A 6,626-nucleotide genomic window follows, 5' to 3' on the forward strand; every position below is an offset into this window, starting at 1 on the left:
AACCCTTTCCTCACTTTGTGGGAATATTGCTAAGAAGGCACAGCCGTGACCTGCCACCTCGGAAAACTGCCCAGTGGACTGACATCATGGGAATGTACTGAGCCTGTTTGTGGAGGTCATCTAATTCTTGGCAAAAGGGTTCCGGGCAGGAAACCTTCTATATTTCCCTGATAATGAACCAAAAATCACCAGCCCAAGAAATTGAGACTGCATTTCATTAACACAGCTTCCCAGAAAATAGTGTGATGTGAGGCAACCACTACTGTTGCTTTTATGGTCTAAGCTCATGTAACCTGTATGAAGTACTGTCCCACGTGAGTCACTATCTAAAGCATACAGCCCTTCACCTGCAGTTTCAAGCAGTTTTCAAATTCTTCCCTAGAAAAATGTTGCTGTGTCTACGTCTACTGTACATCACCTATAAAGCCCTGAAATCGGGGAAACAGAGTTGTTAATCCTGTGAGAAATAGCCAAATATTTAATGCAGGTAACATGAAAACTGTGACATTGTGTGAAAAATATATTATCAGTCATGCATGGATTTAGAATACATTATTAGCATTATCGTAATTACCATTGCTGTATCAGTATCATGTTATGGGTATATGTAGAACAACTCAAAATCCTTTTTGCAACAAGGTTGACTGACTGTAGCTATTATGATTTTATCAATAAATACATACCAGCCAATACTTTAATACTTTATATATGTTAACTCATTTTATTCTTACTTTTTATAAATGAGGACACTGACAAACAGATTGGTGAGGTAATCTGCCTATATCCCACAAATTGTAAGTAGCAGAATGGAATTTGAACTCAGATAATCTAGTTCTGGATTCTGCACTCAATCTCTGTGATAATACTGAGTCAAAGTTCAGCATACACGGATTGCATAACAGAAAGAAAGTAGTAAGTTATTTGAGAAGTACAAGTGACTTTAAATAACATTAATGATACTGACATTCTCTTTAATATTTTCTTTCAACGTTGATTTTTTAACATTCCCACTCCCCTTTTTTATTTGAGTACAGTTGACACACGTTACATTCGTTTCAGGTGTACAATTTAGTGAAATGACAAGCTTAAACATTATGCTATGTTCACCACAAGTGTAGCTACCATCTGTCTCGTTACAGAGCTATTAAAATACCACCGACTGTATTCCTTATGCCGTGCCTTTTATTCCTATGATTTATTCATTCCATAACTGGAAGGCTATTATCTCCCACTTTCTTTCCCCCATTTTGCACCCCCCCCCCGCCCCGCTTCCCCTCTGGCTACCATCAGATTTTTATTTTGAACCACTGACAAGGTTACAGAATAGCTGCAAGTCTAGTTAGTACAAAGAGTTTTATTTTTTTTCCCTGAACCATTTGAATTGGGACCTGATGTCCTACCATCCCTGAATAACTTAGTGTCTACTTCCTTCATTCTCCACCATATGTACAATACAGTCATCAAAATAAGTGAAATAGTTGGATGCAGAAATGCACTCCTACTATACTTCCTAGACTCCATTCAAATTCTGCCAGTAATGTCCTTCTTAGCAAAAGGACCCAGCTCAGGATCATGTATTCAATTTAGTTATCATTGCTATTTTTTGTAGGATTTTTTTTTTTACCTATATTCACAAGTGAAATCGGTTTAGATTTTTCTTTCCTTTCTTGAGTGGCGTGGGTGTTAACGACTAAACTTAAATAAATCTGGTCATTGGCCCTCTTGTTCTAGGCTTTGAGATTTTTAAATTTAATATAAGGATTGTTTGATTCATGAAAGTTGGTAAAATTTATCTATAAAAATATCTTGGCCTTGTGTCTTTTGTGGTAAAAGACTGACTTCTACAAAGTGCTAGCTTTTTCCTCTGTTGGTCATTTTTTCCTATTTCTGCAGCATTGATTTTTATACTTTTGTTTCTTCCTTACTTCTACTTTATTACTTGTTTTTTTTTGTTTGTTTGTTTTTTTAGCTTACTTAATAGGATGCTTAGCTTAGTTCAAACTATGTTTTTGCTTTTGAGTGTGTCTTGCAATTTCTTCCTGATAGTTGGACAGGATATACTGCTCAAAGGAACTGCTGTAAGGTGGCCTTTGCTAATGTGGTAGAAAGGTATGTGTGGGGAGAAGTGTTCTACAGTCTAATGATTACATCGTTAAAGCAGCCAGATTTAAGTGTTAACCAAAAACCAGATAGCTGAGAAGCAGCTGAAATTTTACCTAATGAAGTAGATATGAAGAGACGTAAAAGTTAAGACTGAATTAGATGAAAATATATCTTATGGACTTCAGAACTGTGTACCTCTACTACTGTGCTATGATAGGTTGGCAATTCTCTATAGTTTGATATTTGTAGTTAACATACAGGTTAAGCTGCTTTAACAGAGGCCTACAAATGAAGGAGCTTAATAAAATAGATGTTTGATTCTTTTTTATGTAACATCTCTGCTCCATGAGGTCCCCCAAGGACAGATGGGAGGTTGGCCTTTGCCCTCGTCAAAATGTGGCTTCTAGCTCCAGGAGGTGGTTCTTCCAGTCGCTCCCGTCTTCAGTCCATCTCCAGCCCAGTCCATAGGAAAAGGGGAAAAAAAAGAGAGGAACTGGAGGTCCTGGAGGTAGCATGGCAGTGCGCAGATTCCTGCGTGGTGGGAATTTGTTAATAATGCCACAGCTAAATGCAAGTGAGGCCAGGGAATGTAGTCTAGCTGGGTGGCCTTGTGCTGCTCAGACTTCTGTAAGGACTCTGTGTGATTTACTAATAAAAGGAAGAGCAGAGAATGGTTCGAGGGTCCAGTTGATGGTGTTTGTTATAATATTCATAAAGAATTCAGGATTTAAGAATACACACATGTTCATGTGCACACAAACGCACACAAATAAATTGGGGGCTTATTTCCACCAGTTTTAAGTAAAAGGAACTATGTTGCTAACCCGTAGAGATAATTTAACTTTTAAAGGAAAGTAGAGAACAAGTTGACATATGAGCTTGAGGTAGAGTCAAATAAGACACAAAAATGGAAAGAAACAAAAATGAATTTTTCTCTCCTCTCTTCTTCCTGTTTTCCACATTCACTCCTCATCTTCAGCTCAATACAGAAACAAAACTAGGTCAGTAAAAATGTTTCCATGGTATCCGAATTTTCTCCTTTATAATAAAACTCAAATACTGGCCACTTTTGATGATCAAGCTACCACCTACTTTAAGCAAAATGGTGTCAGATTTAAATTTACTGACGTGTTGGTAGAGGGACCATATGATAATTAATCCTTTCCTTTCTCTCTCTATATGTATATGTGCATGTGTGTGTGTGTGTGTGTGTGTGTGTGTGTGTGTGTTTGCTTGTGTGTCTGTCCTGTAACTGATTTTGTTGGATCAACTAAGTATCTTTGCATACAATCTATGTATGTTTACAAATAATCCATTTCTCCCAAGCTATGTGTTTCTGAAATACAATAAAGTATTTCTCTGGCTCCTCACTTACATGCCTTTTTTTGTTTGTTTGTTTTATCACCAGTCTACCTTACATTTCTTTCCAGTGGTTCTGGGAGTTTTTAAAGCATTGACAGTGCATCTAAGCCTTTCTTTAATGGAAATTTTTGAAGTGTGCCCTCTCCTAAAAGATTGTTCCTGTCCTCTTCTAACTAGTCTGCATACAGCACCAATTATTTTCTTCCCTGTAAGCAAAGGTTTGCAGTGGCAAGTGTATCTTTCATAGACTATCATTAAGGAAAGATGAACCCGGAGGACTCTGGAGGCTCATTTTCTCTCACTTTCTAATAGCCTAGAAAAAAGCTAGCGCAGCAGGTATGATAGGAGTTAGCTCAACTGATAAACAGGCTGAAACCAGCTACTGAACTCCAGAGACTTTCTTTTTCTAACAAGCCCTTTTTTGGGGTCAGAAAGCTTCTGTTGTAACATACTGGTCCAGATCTATTCCAGTCCTATAAATATGCAGCGTTTGACTGGGTAGGTCCCTCAAGAAGACTTCCTCATGATGCTCATCCAATTATACCTGGCTTAAGCACAGCTCTAGATGGGACCGTGATGGCTGAAAGGATCACATGTGCTCTGCTATTTGACTGTAAGTTTCCTTCCAGTAAGATCCTCTTCTATTTACACAAATTGGCATCAGTGGGATGTGTTTCTAAGGCTCCTTTGTGTGATAAACATCAACATGGCCATTCTTCACCAATGCCCATTAAATACACTACCAATTTTCCTAGAATCTCTGGTCCAGGGCTCTTTATCTAGTGCAGCGGATCCTAAAAGCACCACCATTGTGCTGCTGTACTTTTAACACAAAGAATGGCATTTATGTCCCTGGAGACTACTGCCACCAATGTCTCTCCTTTCATATTGACTGAAGTTATGGAGGGGAAGCACATTTAGATTTTATTCATTGTCTTTTAAAAGCCTTTTACCCAAGAACACAGAGTGGGTTCCAGAGGAGGCTGAGCCAGAGGATAATTGAGTAGACTCTTTCTTGGTGAAAACCCAGATTTTGCTTAGCCCCTCCATTCAAGGGTTCACTAGGAGTTGTCTATTCTACCTCCTATGCATCCTTCCCATTTTCCTTCATTTCCTATCTCTAATTGCCAAAGTTCTAGTTTAGGATATCACCATCTTACTAGTTTCTTTTTCTTTTCTTTTCTCTCGCTCTCTTTTTTTTTTTTTTAAGAGAAAGAGCATTAGAGGTGGCGTGGGGGAAGGTCAGAGAGAGGGGGGAGAGGGAGAGAGAGAGAGAGAGAGAGAGAGAGAGAGAGAGAGAGAGAGAGAGAGAGAGAATATCTTAAGTAGGCTCCATGCTCAGCACAGAGCCCAACTGGGAGCTTAATCTCACGAACTGTGAGATCATGACCTGAGCCAAAATCAAGAGTCTGATGCTTAACTGATTAAGCCACATAGGCACCCTGACCATATTTCTAGTTTCTTACATAAACATATTTGACTAAATAATGAAGGAAGTATAGTTTTTGATACTGTGTTATTTGGGGGTTTTTTTTTGGGGGGGGGTAGCCATCAAGGGCTGAGAAGCATCTTGGGAACAAAGCAGGGCAAAGCCAGGGGGAAGGGGCTGATCAAGACACCAACAGGAATATTGAGCCAGTTGGAGGTAGAATTAGGAACCCTAGGGAGCCCTTTCACGAAGATGGCACTGAAGACAAATAAGGAAGCCCCTACCCCTCCCAAAGCCAAAGCCAAAGCAAAGGCTTCGAAGGCCAAGAAAGGGGTGCTGAAAGGCATTCAGTTATAAAAAATGAAGATCCACAGGTCACCTACATTCTGGCAGTCCAGGACACTAGTTCTCCACAGGCAGCACAAATATCCTCAAAGAGCACCCCAGGAGAAACAAGCTTGACCACTATGCCATCATCAAGTTCCCCCTGACAACTGAATCAACCAGGAAGAAAATAGATGACAACAACACACTTGTGTTCATTGTGGATGCCAAGGCCAACAAGCCCCAGATCAAACAGGATGTGAAGAAGCTCTACAATACTGACGTGGCCAAGGTCAACATCCTGATCAGGCATGATAGAGAAAAGAAAGCATATGTTCAACTGGCTCCCGACTATGATGCTTTGGATGTTGCCAGCAAAATTGGGATCATCTAACCTAAGCCCAGCTGGCTAAATCTAAATATACATTTTTTCACCAAAAAACCCCCAAAACAAAAAACAAAAACAAAAAAAAACCCACGAAACAAAAACAAAAAACCCCCACAACTAAACAAATTTAAAAAAACCTAGAGAGAAGACCAGCCATCAGAGATCAAGTCCAGGAACCGCATTTTTCATTTATGGCTCTATCTTTGGTCCGTAAGATAGTACCTGTCATATGGTAAGTGATCAATCAATATTTCTTGATTGAGTTAATAAACTAATGAATAAATGTTCAAGAAAATAGGGAGGTTGTTTCCATAACGTCCTTTAATAAAACCAAGTTTCAATATTCCAGGCTTGGCTATTGCACCAGTTGTTAAACTATTGCCTCTGAGCCCCAAGCCCACCCTTCTCCACCCTGCTTTGTGGTACTGAAACTCAAACTTGCAAATACTTCTTTGCCAGCAAGTGCACTATTGGCGTTGCAAATAGAGAGCCCTGGAGGAACAATGAGGAGGCAGGGTGCTTCTTGTCCTGGATATGGTGTGTTTTTGGTTTTGTTTGCTTGTTTTTTCTGTGTCTTTCAGTGTGCAGCTGCAAGTGGCAGTCACCTCCCCAGTGAATCTTCCCACCACTCCAGTCAGTGGCCATCCAGTGAGTTAGGAAGGCACTCCGTGCTTGGCTTTCCTATTGGAAAGCTACATGGGCACTTTTTTGTGCCCAGAGGGTGGCTTTTTTGCAAAACTCCATCACCCCGGTAAGTGGCTTCCATGCAAGTTTTCAGTCCTTGCTGGTGCCCTGGCTGACTTTCCAAAGAGGCTAATTAATGCTCCAGTGGCAGCTTATTATTGAGTGGAACCCTGGGTGCCAGGCCATGCTGAGGCCGTTCAGCAAAATTCTCTGCCATCTAGTGGGCCACATGGGCACCGTTTCCAATGAGGTCAAAGTCTCCACCATGGATAGGGCTCTCTTCTCAGTTATTTCCTTCCTGGGTATTGTGGTAGCTACTCCCTATATCGGTTATTC

The 6,626-nt window shown here is 40.2% G+C and overlaps 1 pseudogene; it reads left to right on the forward strand.

Moving 5' to 3' along the window:
- The first annotated feature begins 5,146 nt into the window (after positions 1 to 5,146).
- On the forward strand, positions 5,147 to 5,612 carry LOC115500754 (annotated as a pseudogene).
- Positions 5,613 to 6,626: the final 1,014 nt, after the last annotated feature.

Source organism: Lynx canadensis, chromosome A2, assembly GCF_007474595.2.
Source record: "Lynx canadensis isolate LIC74 chromosome A2, mLynCan4.pri.v2, whole genome shotgun sequence".
Taxonomy (NCBI): domain Eukaryota; kingdom Metazoa; phylum Chordata; class Mammalia; order Carnivora; family Felidae; genus Lynx; species Lynx canadensis.